This window comes from Schistocerca piceifrons, unplaced genomic scaffold (assembly GCF_021461385.2).
Source record: "Schistocerca piceifrons isolate TAMUIC-IGC-003096 unplaced genomic scaffold, iqSchPice1.1 HiC_scaffold_1771, whole genome shotgun sequence".
In the NCBI taxonomy this organism is placed as follows: Eukaryota; Metazoa; Arthropoda; class Insecta; order Orthoptera; family Acrididae; genus Schistocerca; species Schistocerca piceifrons.
Window position 1 is genome coordinate 180,512 of NW_025727647.1, and position 13,024 is coordinate 193,535.

A 13,024-nucleotide genomic window follows, 5' to 3' on the forward strand; every position below is an offset into this window, starting at 1 on the left:
AAAATTTCGCTACACAACCCCTTTGTCTTGCTTGAGCTTCAGGTAGACGCCGGTTTGCAGCCAGGAAGCGGACAGCAGCAACTTTCAACTAGATTTGTAGTACTCAAACAACTCAGTAAAACAGCATGCATCTTTTGCAGAACTGGAAAAACTCGACCGTGATTGGATTCGAACCTGCAATCTTCGGATCCGAAGTCCGACGCCTTATCCATTAGGCCACACGGTCACTGGCGCAATATGCTTCCCCACACACACCTCATTGTCGCCATTTGTACGCTTGCCGGAATGAATTTCCCATCTTTGACGCAATTCTCCATCTCCAATTTCAGTACTAAAAAGGCGACGCTACTTCTTGCTGTGTCCCATCGCAAGTTACATTCAAGCCCTTGTGACGCTGATCAAACAAGAGGTTGCAAATCAGCTTCAATTGCTTACTGCCATCTCAGTCGCTTGCAGAAGGTGCCTCACCCTATGTCATACAATGGCGAGTTGCCTCTATTACCAAAGCGGCGGCGGCGCCGACGACGACGACAACCGCGAGGGTCTCTACCAGGGGTAGAAAATACATCACAAGAACTAAGTATTCCACGTCGGCATTCTCCGGAGACTGCCAAAAGCAGCAGTTTCTGGTGCCTACTTTAATAGCACCATTCGCACTATTCATTTGCGAGAGCATTTCTTAAATACCGAACCCATTCATAATTTTTTATATCCTTGACCGCTTTTTTCGAAAGATCTACGTTAGAAGGGGCTGTTACAAATTTCTTTTGCCTCCTGTGAGGATCGAACTCACGACCTCTGGTTTACTAGACCAGCGCTCTGCCACTGAGCTAAGGAGGCGCCGCCTAGTTCACATTTCGGGTACTTCAATCTTATGGACCAGTCAATCGGAGCCCTTCAGCTGGAAACGCACCGCATTAGCGACCATTATTTGTATTTAGTTAGCACAGCTGCTGCTTTCCTACACATCTCACACGATATCGATGTACGCCTAAAATTCCAAAACAACACTTTTATTTCATTTCAGAGCTACTTTCAGCTTCAAAAACCATTCCTCTGATATTCATACGAAGCTAGGCATCGTCGTAACCCGTTACGTTCATTACGCAAGGCTCACGAGAGGGGCGCAGGTTGCATCCGCGTAGACACAAAATTTTTCGCCGCCCAGCGTGGGTCTCGAACCCACGACCCTGAGATTAAGAGTCTCATGCTCTACCGACTGAGCTAGCCGGGCTCCACACAACGTGTCACGAGCCATACAGTATTTATGCGACCTGCGACCATCTATGGAAGATCCTTTTGACTACAGCTTATTTCCTGCTGCCACAAATGAGCTACAATTCCTATTCAATGAAATAAATTTTCCGAAAGGCATCAAATCTACTTGAAATGATACGTGGCTATCAGCACCATTATTCAACACACATGCTCGACTGTGCGCAGACGCCTGTGGCGCAGCTCTTGGGTCCTGAGTCAGACGCAGTAGTTCCAAAAATCTCTCCTGATCGGCACTGTGCCGAAAATTTCGCTACACAACCCCTTTGTCTTGCTTGAGCTTCAGGTAGACGCCGGTTTGCAGCCAGGAAGCGGACAGCAGCAACTTTCAACTAGATTTGTAGTACTCAAACAACTCAGTAAAACAGCATGCATCTTTTGCAGAACTGGAAAAACTCGACCGTGATTGGATTCGAACTTGCAATCTTCGGATCCGAAGTCCGACGCCTTATCCATTAGGCCACACGGTCACTGGCGCAATATGCTTCCCCACACACACCTCATTGTCGCCATTTGTACGCTTGCCGGAATGAATTTCCCATCTTTGACGCAATTCTCCATCTCCAATTTCAGTACTAAAAAGGCGACGCTACTTCTTGCTGTGTCCCATCGCAAGTTACATTCAAGCCCTTGTGACGCTGATCAAACAAGAGGTTGCAAATCAGCTTCAATTGCTTACTGCCATCTCAGTCGCTTGCAGAAGGTGCCTCACCCTATGTCATACAATGGCGAGTTGCCTCTATTACCAAAGCGGCGGCGGCGCCGACGACGACGACAACCGCGAGGGTCTCTACCAGGGGTAGAAAATACATCACAAGAACTAAGTATTCCACGTCGGCATTCTCCGGAGACTGCCAAAAGCAGCAGTTTCTGGTGCCTACTTTAATAGCACCATTCGCACTATTCATTTGCGAGAGCATTTCTTAAATACCGAACCCATTCATAATTTTTTATATCCTTGACCGCTTTTTTCGAAAGATCTACGTTAGAAGGGGCTGTTACAAATTTCTTTTGCCTCCTGTGAGGATCGAACTCACGACCTCTGGTTTACTAGACCAGCGCTCTGCCACTGAGCTAAGGAGGCGCCGCCTAGTTCACATTTCGGGTACTTCAATCTTATGGACCAGTCAATCGGAGCCCTTCAGCTGGAAACGCACCGCATTAGCGACCATTATTTGTATTTAGTTAGCACAGCTGCTGCTTTCCTACACATCTCACACGATATCGATGTACGCCTAAAATTCCAAAACAACACTTTTATTTCATTTCAGAGCTACTTTCAGCTTCAAAAACCATTCCTCTGATATTCATACGAAGCTAGGCATCGTCGTAACCCGTTACGTTCATTACGCAAGGCTCACGAGAGGGGCGCAGGTTGCATCCGCGTAGACACAAAATTTTTCGCCGCCCAGCGTGGGTCTCGAACCCACGACCCTGAGATTAAGAGTCTCATGCTCTACCGACTGAGCTAGCCGGGCTCCACACAACGTGTCACGAGCCATACAGTATTTATGCGACCTGCGACCATCTATGGAAGATCCTTTTGACTACAGCTTATTTCCTGCTGCCACAAATGAGCTACAATTCCTATTCAATGAAATAAATTTTCCGAAAGGCATCAAATCTACTTGAAATGATACGTGGCTATCAGCACCATTATTCAACACACATGCTCGACTGTGCGCAGACGCCTGTGGCGCAGCTCTTGGGTCCTGAGTCAGACGCAGTAGTTCCAAAAATCTCTCCTGATCGGCACTGTGCCGAAAATTTCGCTACACAACCCCTTTGTCTTGCTTGAGCTTCAGGTAGACGCCGGTTTGCAGCCAGGAAGCGGACAGCAGCAACTTTCAACTAGATTTGTAGTACTCAAACAACTCAGTAAAACAGCATGCATCTTTTGCAGAACTGGAAAAACTCGACCGTGATTGGATTCGAACTTGCAATCTTCGGATCCGAAGTCCGACGCCTTATCCATTAGGCCACACGGTCACTGGCGCAATATGCTTCCCCACACACACCTCATTGTCGCCATTTGTACGCTTGCCGGAATGAATTTCCCATCTTTGACGCAATTCTCCATCTCCAATTTCAGTACTAAAAAGGCGACGCTACTTCTTGCTGTGTCCCATCGCAAGTTACATTCAAGCCCTTGTGACGCTGATCAAACAAGAGGTTGCAAATCAGCTTCAATTGCTTACTGCCATCTCAGTCGCTTGCAGAAGGTGCCTCACCCTATGTCATACAATGGCGAGTTGCCTCTATTACCAAAGCGGCGGCGGCGCCGACGACGACGACAACCGCGAGGGTCTCTACCAGGGGTAGAAAATACATCACAAGAACTAAGTATTCCACGTCGGCATTCTCCGGAGACTGCCAAAAGCAGCAGTTTCTGGTGCCTACTTTAATAGCACCATTCGCACTATTCATTTGCGAGAGCATTTCTTAAATACCGAACCCATTCATAATTTTTTATATCCTTGACCGCTTTTTTCGAAAGATCTACGTTAGAAGGGGCTGTTACAAATTTCTTTTGCCTCCTGTGAGGATCGAACTCACGACCTCTGGTTTACTAGACCAGCGCTCTGCCACTGAGCTAAGGAGGCGCCGCCTAGTTCACATTTCGGGTACTTCAATCTTATGGACCAGTCAATCGGAGCCCTTCAGCTGGAAACGCACCGCATTAGCGACCATTATTTGTATTTAGTTAGCACAGCTGCTGCTTTCCTACACATCTCACACGATATCGATGTACGCCTAAAATTCCAAAACAACACTTTTATTTCATTTCAGAGCTACTTTCAGCTTCAAAAACCATTCCTCTGATATTCATACGAAGCTAGGCATCGTCGTAACCCGTTACGTTCATTACGCAAGGCTCACGAGAGGGGCGCAGGTTGCATCCGCGTAGACACAAAATTTTGCGCCGCCCAGCGTGGGGCTCGAACCCACGACCCTGAGATTAAGAGTCTCATGCTCTACCGATTGAGCTAGCCGGGCTCCACACAACGCGTCACGAGCCATACAGTATTTATGCGACCTGCGACCATCTATGGAAGATCCTTTTGACTACAGCTTATTTCCTGCTGCCACAAATGAGCTACAATTCCTATTCAATGAAATAAATTTTCCGAAAGGCATCAAATCTACTTGAAATGATACGTGGCTATCAGCACCATTATTCAACACACATGCTCGACTGTGCGCAGACGCCTGTGGCGCAGCTCTTGGGTCCTGAGTCAGACGCAGTAGTTCCAAAAATCTCTCCTGATCGGCACTGTGCCGAAAATTTCGCTACACAACCCCTTTGTCTTGCTTGAGCTTCAGGTAGACGCCGGTTTGCAGCCAGGAAGCGGACAGCAGCAACTTTCAACTAGATTTGTAGTACTCAAACAACTCAGTAAAACAGCATGCATCTTTTGCAGAACTGGAAAAACTCGACCGTGATTGGATTCGAACTTGCAATCTTCGGATCCGAAGTCCGACGCCTTATCCATTAGGCCACACGGTCACTGGCGCAATATGCTTCCCCACACACACCTCATTGTCGCCATTTGTACGCTTGCCGGAATGAATTTCCCATCTTTGACGCAATTCTCCATCTCCAATTTCAGTACTAAAAAGGCGACGCTACTTCTTGCTGTGTCCCATCGCAAGTTACATTCAAGCCCTTGTGACGCTGATCAAACAAGAGGTTGCAAATCAGCTTCAATTGCTTACTGCCATCTCAGTCGCTTGCAGAAGGTGCCTCACCCTATGTCATACAATGGCGAGTTGCCTCTATTACCAAAGCGGCGGCGGCGCCGACGACGACGACAACCGCGAGGGTCTCTACCAGGGGTAGAAAATACATCACAAGAACTAAGTATTCCACGTCGGCATTCTCCGGAGACTGCCAAAAGCAGCAGTTTCTGGTGCCTACTTTAATAGCACCATTCGCACTATTCATTTGCGAGAGCATTTCTTAAATACCGAACCCATTCATAATTTTTTATATCCTTGACCGCTTTTTTCGAAAGATCTACGTTAGAAGGGGCTGTTACAAATTTCTTTTGCCTCCTGTGAGGATCGAACTCACGACCTCTGGTTTACTAGACCAGCGCTCTGCCACTGAGCTAAGGAGGCGCCGCCTAGTTCACATTTCGGGTACTTCAATCTTATGGACCAGTCAATCGGAGCCCTTCAGCTGGAAACGCACCGCATTAGCGACCATTATTTGTATTTAGTTAGCACAGCTGCTGCTTTCCTACACATCTCACACGATATCGATGTACGCCTAAAATTCCAAAACAACACTTTTATTTCATTTCAGAGCTACTTTCAGCTTCAAAAACCATTCCTCTGATATTCATACGAAGCTAGGCATCGTCGTAACCCGTTACGTTCATTACGCAAGGCTCACGAGAGGGGCGCAGGTTGCATCCGCGTAGACACAAAATTTTTCGCCGCCCAGCGTGGGTCTCGAACCCACGACCCTGAGATTAAGAGTCTCATGCTCTACCGACTGAGCTAGCCGGGCTCCACACAACGTGTCACGAGCCATACAGTATTTATGCGACCTGCGACCATCTATGGAAGATCCTTTTGACTACAGCTTATTTCCTGCTGCCACAAATGAGCTACAATTCCTATTCAATGAAATAAATTTTCCGAAAGGCATCAAATCTACTTGAAATGATACGTGGCTATCAGCACCATTATTCAACACACATGCTCGACTGTGCGCAGACGCCTGTGGCGCAGCTCTTGGGTCCTGAGTCAGACGCAGTAGTTCCAAAAATCTCTCCTGATCGGCACTGTGCCGAAAATTTCGCTACACAACCCCTTTGTCTTGCTTGAGCTTCAGGTAGACGCCGGTTTGCAGCCAGGAAGCGGACAGCAGCAACTTTCAACTAGATTTGTAGTACTCAAACAACTCAGTAAAACAGCATGCATCTTTTGCAGAACTGGAAAAACTCGACCGTGATTGGATTCGAACTTGCAATCTTCGGATCCGAAGTCCGACGCCTTATCCATTAGGCCACACGGTCACTGGCGCAATATGCTTCCCCACACACACCTCATTGTCGCCATTTGTACGCTTGCCGGAATGAATTTCCCATCTTTGACGCAATTCTCCATCTCCAATTTCAGTACTAAAAAGGCGACGCTACTTCTTGCTGTGTCCCATCGCAAGTTACATTCAAGCCCTTGTGACGCTGATCAAACAAGAGGTTGCAAATCAGCTTCAATTGCTTACTGCCATCTCAGTCGCTTGCAGAAGGTGCCTCACCCTATGTCATACAATGGCGAGTTGCCTCTATTACCAAAGCGGCGGCGGCGCCGACGACGACGACAACCGCGAGGGTCTCTACCAGGGGTAGAAAATACATCACAAGAACTAAGTATTCCACGTCGGCATTCTCCGGAGACTGCCAAAAGCAGCAGTTTCTGGTGCCTACTTTAATAGCACCATTCGCACTATTCATTTGCGAGAGCATTTCTTAAATACCGAACCCATTCATAATTTTTTATATCCTTGACCGCTTTTTTCGAAAGATCTACGTTAGAAGGGGCTGTTACAAATTTCTTTTGCCTCCTGTGAGGATCGAACTCACGACCTCTGGTTTACTAGACCAGCGCTCTGCCACTGAGCTAAGGAGGCGCCGCCTAGTTCACATTTCGGGTACTTCAATCTTATGGACCAGTCAATCGGAGCCCTTCAGCTGGAAACGCACCGCATTAGCGACCATTATTTGTATTTAGTTAGCACAGCTGCTGCTTTCCTACACATCTCACACGATATCGATGTACGCCTAAAATTCCAAAACAACACTTTTATTTCATTTCAGAGCTACTTTCAGCTTCAAAAACCATTCCTCTGATATTCATACGAAGCTAGGCATCGTCGTAACCCGTTACGTTCATTACGCAAGGCTCACGAGAGGGGCGCAGGTTGCATCCGCGTAGACACAAAATTTTGCGCCGCCCAGCGTGGGGCTCGAACCCACGACCCTGAGATTAAGAGTCTCATGCTCTACCGATTGAGCTAGCCGGGCTCCACACAACGCGTCACGAGCCATACAGTATTTATGCGACCTGCGACCATCTATGGAAGATCCTTTTGACTACAGCTTATTTCCTGCTGCCACAAATGAGCTACAATTCCTATTCAATGAAATAAATTTTCCGAAAGGCATCAAATCTACTTGAAATGATACGTGGCTATCAGCACCATTATTCAACACACATGCTCGACTGTGCGCAGACGCCTGTGGCGCAGCTCTTGGGTCCTGAGTCAGACGCAGTAGTTCCAAAAATCTCTCCTGATCGGCACTGTGCCGAAAATTTCGCTACACAACCCCTTTGTCTTGCTTGAGCTTCAGGTAGACGCCGGTTTGCAGCCAGGAAGCGGACAGCAGCAACTTTCAACTAGATTTGTAGTACTCAAACAACTCAGTAAAACAGCATGCATCTTTTGCAGAACTGGAAAAACTCGACCGTGATTGGATTCGAACTTGCAATCTTCGGATCCGAAGTCCGACGCCTTATCCATTAGGCCACACGGTCACTGGCGCAATATGCTTCCCCACACACACCTCATTGTCGCCATTTGTACGCTTGCCGGAATGAATTTCCCATCTTTGACGCAATTCTCCATCTCCAATTTCAGTACTAAAAAGGCGACGCTACTTCTTGCTGTGTCCCATCGCAAGTTACATTCAAGCCCTTGTGACGCTGATCAAACAAGAGGTTGCAAATCAGCTTCAATTGCTTACTGCCATCTCAGTCGCTTGCAGAAGGTGCCTCACCCTATGTCATACAATGGCGAGTTGCCTCTATTACCAAAGCGGCGGCGGCGCCGACGACGACGACAACCGCGAGGGTCTCTACCAGGGGTAGAAAATACATCACAAGAACTAAGTATTCCACGTCGGCATTCTCCGGAGACTGCCAAAAGCAGCAGTTTCTGGTGCCTACTTTAATAGCACCATTCGCACTATTCATTTGCGAGAGCATTTCTTAAATACCGAACCCATTCATAATTTTTTATATCCTTGACCGCTTTTTTCGAAAGATCTACGTTAGAAGGGGCTGTTACAAATTTCTTTTGCCTCCTGTGAGGATCGAACTCACGACCTCTGGTTTACTAGACCAGCGCTCTGCCACTGAGCTAAGGAGGCGCCGCCTAGTTCACATTTCGGGTACTTCAATCTTATGGACCAGTCAATCGGAGCCCTTCAGCTGGAAACGCACCGCATTAGCGACCATTATTTGTATTTAGTTAGCACAGCTGCTGCTTTCCTACACATCTCACACGATATCGATGTACGCCTAAAATTCCAAAACAACACTTTTATTTCATTTCAGAGCTACTTTCAGCTTCAAAAACCATTCCTCTGATATTCATACGAAGCTAGGCATCGTCGTAACCCGTTACGTTCATTACGCAAGGCTCACGAGAGGGGCGCAGGTTGCATCCGCGTAGACACAAAATTTTTCGCCGCCCAGCGTGGGTCTCGAACCCACGACCCTGAGATTAAGAGTCTCATGCTCTACCGACTGAGCTAGCCGGGCTCCACACAACGTGTCACGAGCCATACAGTATTTATGCGACCTGCGACCATCTATGGAAGATCCTTTTGACTACAGCTTATTTCCTGCTGCCACAAATGAGCTACAATTCCTATTCAATGAAATAAATTTTCCGAAAGGCATCAAATCTACTTGAAATGATACGTGGCTATCAGCACCATTATTCAACACACATGCTCGACTGTGCGCAGACGCCTGTGGCGCAGCTCTTGGGTCCTGAGTCAGACGCAGTAGTTCCAAAAATCTCTCCTGATCGGCACTGTGCCGAAAATTTCGCTACACAACCCCTTTGTCTTGCTTGAGCTTCAGGTAGACGCCGGTTTGCAGCCAGGAAGCGGACAGCAGCAACTTTCAACTAGATTTGTAGTACTCAAACAACTCAGTAAAACAGCATGCATCTTTTGCAGAACTGGAAAAACTCGACCGTGACAGGATTCGAACCTGCAATCTTCGGATCCGAAGTCCGACGCCTTATCCATTAGGCCACACGGTCACTGGCGCAATATGCTTCCCCACACACACCTCATTGTCGCCATTTGTACGCTTGCCGGAATGAATTTCCCATCTTTGACGCAATTCTCCATCTCCAATTTCAGTACTAAAAAGGCGACGCTACTTCTTGCTGTGTCCCATCGCAAGTTACATTCAAGCCCTTGTGACGCTGATCAAACAAGAGGTTGCAAATCAGCTTCAATTGCTTACTGCCATCTCAGTCGCTTGCAGAAGGTGCCTCACCCTATGTCATACAATGGCGAGTTGCCTCTATTACCAAAGCGGCGGCGGCGCCGACGACGACGACAACCGCGAGGGTCTCTACCAGGGGTAGAAAATACATCACAAGAACTAAGTATTCCACGTCGGCATTCTCCGGAGACTGCCAAAAGCAGCAGTTTCTGGTGCCTACTTTAATAGCACCATTCGCACTATTCATTTGCGAGAGCATTTCTTAAATACCGAACCCATTCATAATTTTTTATATCCTTGACCGCTTTTTTCGAAAGATCTACGTTAGAAGGGGCTGTTACAAATTTCTTTTGCCTCCTGTGAGGATCGAACTCACGACCTCTGGTTTACTAGACCAGCGCTCTGCCACTGAGCTAAGGAGGCGCCGCCTAGTTCACATTTCGGGTACTTCAATCTTATGGACCAGTCAATCGGAGCCCTTCAGCTGGAAACGCACCGCATTAGCGACCATTATTTGTATTTAGTTAGCACAGCTGCTGCTTTCCTACACATCTCACACGATATCGATGTACGCCTAAAATTCCAAAACAACACTTTTATTTCATTTCAGAGCTACTTTCAGCTTCAAAAACCATTCCTCTGATATTCATACGAAGCTAGGCATCGTCGTAACCCGTTACGTTCATTACGCAAGGCTCACGAGAGGGGCGCAGGTTGCATCCGCGTAGACACAAAATTTTTCGCCGCCCAGCGTGGGTCTCGAACCCACGACCCTGAGATTAAGAGTCTCATGCTCTACCGACTGAGCTAGCCGGGCTCCACACAACGTGTCACGAGCCATACAGTATTTATGCGACCTGCGACCATCTATGGAAGATCCTTTTGACTACAGCTTATTTCCTGCTGCCACAAATGAGCTACAATTCCTATTCAATGAAATAAATTTTCCGAAAGGCATCAAATCTACTTGAAATGATACGTGGCTATCAGCACCATTATTCAACACACATGCTCGACTGTGCGCAGACGCCTGTGGCGCAGCTCTTGGGTCCTGAGTCAGACGCAGTAGTTCCAAAAATCTCTCCTGATCGGCACTGTGCCGAAAATTTCGCTACACAACCCCTTTGTCTTGCTTGAGCTTCAGGTAGACGCCGGTTTGCAGCCAGGAAGCGGACAGCAGCAACTTTCAACTAGATTTGTAGTACTCAAACAACTCAGTAAAACAGCATGCATCTTTTGCAGAACTGGAAAAACTCGACCGTGACAGGATTCGAACCTGCAATCTTCGGATCCGAAGTCCGACGCCTTATCCATTAGGCCACACGGTCACTGGCGCAATATGCTTCCCCACACACACCTCATTGTCGCCATTTGTACGCTTGCCGGAATGAATTTCCCATCTTTGACGCAATTCTCCATCTCCAATTTCAGTACTAAAAAGGCGACGCTACTTCTTGCTGTGTCCCATCGCAAGTTACATTCAAGCCCTTGTGACGCTGATCAAACAAGAGGTTGCAAATCAGCTTCAATTGCTTACTGCCATCTCAGTCGCTTGCAGAAGGTGCCTCACCCTATGTCATACAATGGCGAGTTGCCTCTATTACCAAAGCGGCGGCGGCGCCGACGACGACGACAACCGCGAGGGTCTCTACCAGGGGTAGAAAATACATCACAAGAACTAAGTATTCCACGTCGGCATTCTCCGGAGACTGCCAAAAGCAGCAGTTTCTGGTGCCTACTTTAATAGCACCATTCGCACTATTCATTTGCGAGAGCATTTCTTAAATACCGAACCCATTCATAATTTTTTATATCCTTGACCGCTTTTTTCGAAAGATCTACGTTAGAAGGGGCTGTTACAAATTTCTTTTGCCTCCTGTGAGGATCGAACTCACGACCTCTGGTTTACTAGACCAGCGCTCTGCCACTGAGCTAAGGAGGCGCCGCCTAGTTCACATTTCGGGTACTTCAATCTTATGGACCAGTCAATCGGAGCCCTTCAGCTGGAAACGCACCGCATTAGCGACCATTATTTGTATTTAGTTAGCACAGCTGCTGCTTTCCTACACATCTCACACGATATCGATGTACGCCTAAAATTCCAAAACAACACTTTTATTTCATTTCAGAGCTACTTTCAGCTTCAAAAACCATTCCTCTGATATTCATACGAAGCTAGGCATCGTCGTAACCCGTTACGTTCATTACGCAAGGCTCACGAGAGGGGCGCAGGTTGCATCCGCGTAGACACAAAATTTTTCGCCGCCCAGCGTGGGTCTCGAACCCACGACCCTGAGATTAAGAGTCTCATGCTCTACCGACTGAGCTAGCCGGGCTCCACACAACGTGTCACGAGCCATACAGTATTTATGCGACCTGCGACCATCTATGGAAGATCCTTTTGACTACAGCTTATTTCCTGCTGCCACAAATGAGCTACAATTCCTATTCAATGAAATAAATTTTCCGAAAGGCATCAAATCTACTTGAAATGATACGTGGCTATCAGCACCATTATTCAACACACATGCTCGACTGTGCGCAGACGCCTGTGGCGCAGCTCTTGGGTCCTGAGTCAGACGCAGTAGTTCCAAAAATCTCTCCTGATCGGCACTGTGCCGAAAATTTCGCTACACAACCCCTTTGTCTTGCTTGAGCTTCAGGTAGACGCCGGTTTGCAGCCAGGAAGCGGACAGCAGCAACTTTCAACTAGATTTGTAGTACTCAAACAACTCAGTAAAACAGCATGCATCTTTTGCAGAACTGGAAAAACTCGACCGTGACAGGATTCGAACCTGCAATCTTCGGATCCGAAGTCCGACGCCTTATCCATTAGGCCACACGGTCACTGGCGCAATATGCTTCCCCACACACACCTCATTGTCGCCATTTGTACGCTTGCCGGAATGAATTTCCCATCTTTGACGCAATTCTCCATCTCCAATTTCAGTACTAAAAAGGCGACGCTACTTCTTGCTGTGTCCCATCGCAAGTTACATTCAAGCCCTTGTGACGCTGATCAAACAAGAGGTTGCAAATCAGCTTCAATTGCTTACTGCCATCTCAGTCGCTTGCAGAAGGTGCCTCACCCTATGTCATACAATGGCGAGTTGCCTCTATTACCAAAGCGGCGGCGGCGCCGACGACGACGACAACCGCGAGGGTCTCTACCAGGGGTAGAAAATACATCACAAGAACTAAGTATTCCACGTCGGCATTCTCCGGAGACTGCCAAAAGCAGCAGTTTCTGGTGCCTACTTTAATAGCACCATTCGCACTATTCATTTGCGAGAGCATTTCTTAAATACCGAACCCATTCATAATTTTTTATATCCTTGACCGCTTTTTTCGAAAGATCTACGTTAGAAGGGGCTGTTACAAATTTCTTTTGCCTCCTGTGAGGATCGAACTCACGACCTCTGGTTTACTAGACCAGCGCTCTGCCACTGAGCTAAGGAGGCGCCGCCTAGTTCACATTTCGGGTACTTCAATC

General features: G+C 47.5%; 21 non-coding genes across 21 annotated transcripts; all 21 read right to left on the reverse strand.

Annotated features, from left to right (window-relative positions):
- Positions 1-153: 153 nt before the first annotated feature.
- On the reverse strand, positions 154-226 carry Trnar-ucg. Its single transcript has one exon. It is a non-coding gene; the product is annotated as a tRNA-Arg (tRNA).
- Positions 227-768: 542 nt separating this feature from the next.
- Trnat-agu lies at positions 769-840 on the reverse strand. The gene has a single exon. It is a non-coding gene; the product is annotated as a tRNA-Thr (tRNA).
- Positions 841-1,161: 321 nt separating this feature from the next.
- Trnak-cuu lies at positions 1,162-1,234 on the reverse strand. Its single transcript has one exon. It is a non-coding gene; the product is annotated as a tRNA-Lys (tRNA).
- Positions 1,235-2,287: 1,053 nt separating this feature from the next.
- Positions 2,288-2,359, reverse strand: Trnat-agu. Its single transcript has one exon. It is a non-coding gene; the product is annotated as a tRNA-Thr (tRNA).
- A 321-nt stretch (positions 2,360-2,680) lies between these two features.
- On the reverse strand, positions 2,681-2,753 carry Trnak-cuu. Its single transcript has one exon. It is a non-coding gene; the product is annotated as a tRNA-Lys (tRNA).
- A 1,053-nt stretch (positions 2,754-3,806) lies between these two features.
- Positions 3,807-3,878, reverse strand: Trnat-agu. The gene has a single exon. It is a non-coding gene; the product is annotated as a tRNA-Thr (tRNA).
- Positions 3,879-4,199: 321 nt separating this feature from the next.
- Trnak-cuu lies at positions 4,200-4,272 on the reverse strand. Its single transcript has one exon. It is a non-coding gene; the product is annotated as a tRNA-Lys (tRNA).
- A 1,053-nt stretch (positions 4,273-5,325) lies between these two features.
- Positions 5,326-5,397, reverse strand: Trnat-agu. Its single transcript has one exon. It is a non-coding gene; the product is annotated as a tRNA-Thr (tRNA).
- Positions 5,398-5,718: 321 nt separating this feature from the next.
- Positions 5,719-5,791, reverse strand: Trnak-cuu. Its single transcript has one exon. It is a non-coding gene; the product is annotated as a tRNA-Lys (tRNA).
- A 1,053-nt stretch (positions 5,792-6,844) lies between these two features.
- On the reverse strand, positions 6,845-6,916 carry Trnat-agu. The gene has a single exon. It is a non-coding gene; the product is annotated as a tRNA-Thr (tRNA).
- A 321-nt stretch (positions 6,917-7,237) lies between these two features.
- Positions 7,238-7,310, reverse strand: Trnak-cuu. The gene has a single exon. It is a non-coding gene; the product is annotated as a tRNA-Lys (tRNA).
- A 1,053-nt stretch (positions 7,311-8,363) lies between these two features.
- Positions 8,364-8,435, reverse strand: Trnat-agu. The gene has a single exon. It is a non-coding gene; the product is annotated as a tRNA-Thr (tRNA).
- A 321-nt stretch (positions 8,436-8,756) lies between these two features.
- Positions 8,757-8,829, reverse strand: Trnak-cuu. Its single transcript has one exon. It is a non-coding gene; the product is annotated as a tRNA-Lys (tRNA).
- A 438-nt stretch (positions 8,830-9,267) lies between these two features.
- On the reverse strand, positions 9,268-9,340 carry Trnar-ucg. Its single transcript has one exon. It is a non-coding gene; the product is annotated as a tRNA-Arg (tRNA).
- Positions 9,341-9,882: 542 nt separating this feature from the next.
- On the reverse strand, positions 9,883-9,954 carry Trnat-agu. Its single transcript has one exon. It is a non-coding gene; the product is annotated as a tRNA-Thr (tRNA).
- Positions 9,955-10,275: 321 nt separating this feature from the next.
- Trnak-cuu lies at positions 10,276-10,348 on the reverse strand. Its single transcript has one exon. It is a non-coding gene; the product is annotated as a tRNA-Lys (tRNA).
- A 438-nt stretch (positions 10,349-10,786) lies between these two features.
- On the reverse strand, positions 10,787-10,859 carry Trnar-ucg. The gene has a single exon. It is a non-coding gene; the product is annotated as a tRNA-Arg (tRNA).
- A 542-nt stretch (positions 10,860-11,401) lies between these two features.
- On the reverse strand, positions 11,402-11,473 carry Trnat-agu. Its single transcript has one exon. It is a non-coding gene; the product is annotated as a tRNA-Thr (tRNA).
- Positions 11,474-11,794: 321 nt separating this feature from the next.
- Positions 11,795-11,867, reverse strand: Trnak-cuu. Its single transcript has one exon. It is a non-coding gene; the product is annotated as a tRNA-Lys (tRNA).
- Positions 11,868-12,305: 438 nt separating this feature from the next.
- On the reverse strand, positions 12,306-12,378 carry Trnar-ucg. The gene has a single exon. It is a non-coding gene; the product is annotated as a tRNA-Arg (tRNA).
- Positions 12,379-12,920: 542 nt separating this feature from the next.
- On the reverse strand, positions 12,921-12,992 carry Trnat-agu. The gene has a single exon. It is a non-coding gene; the product is annotated as a tRNA-Thr (tRNA).
- Positions 12,993-13,024: the final 32 nt, after the last annotated feature.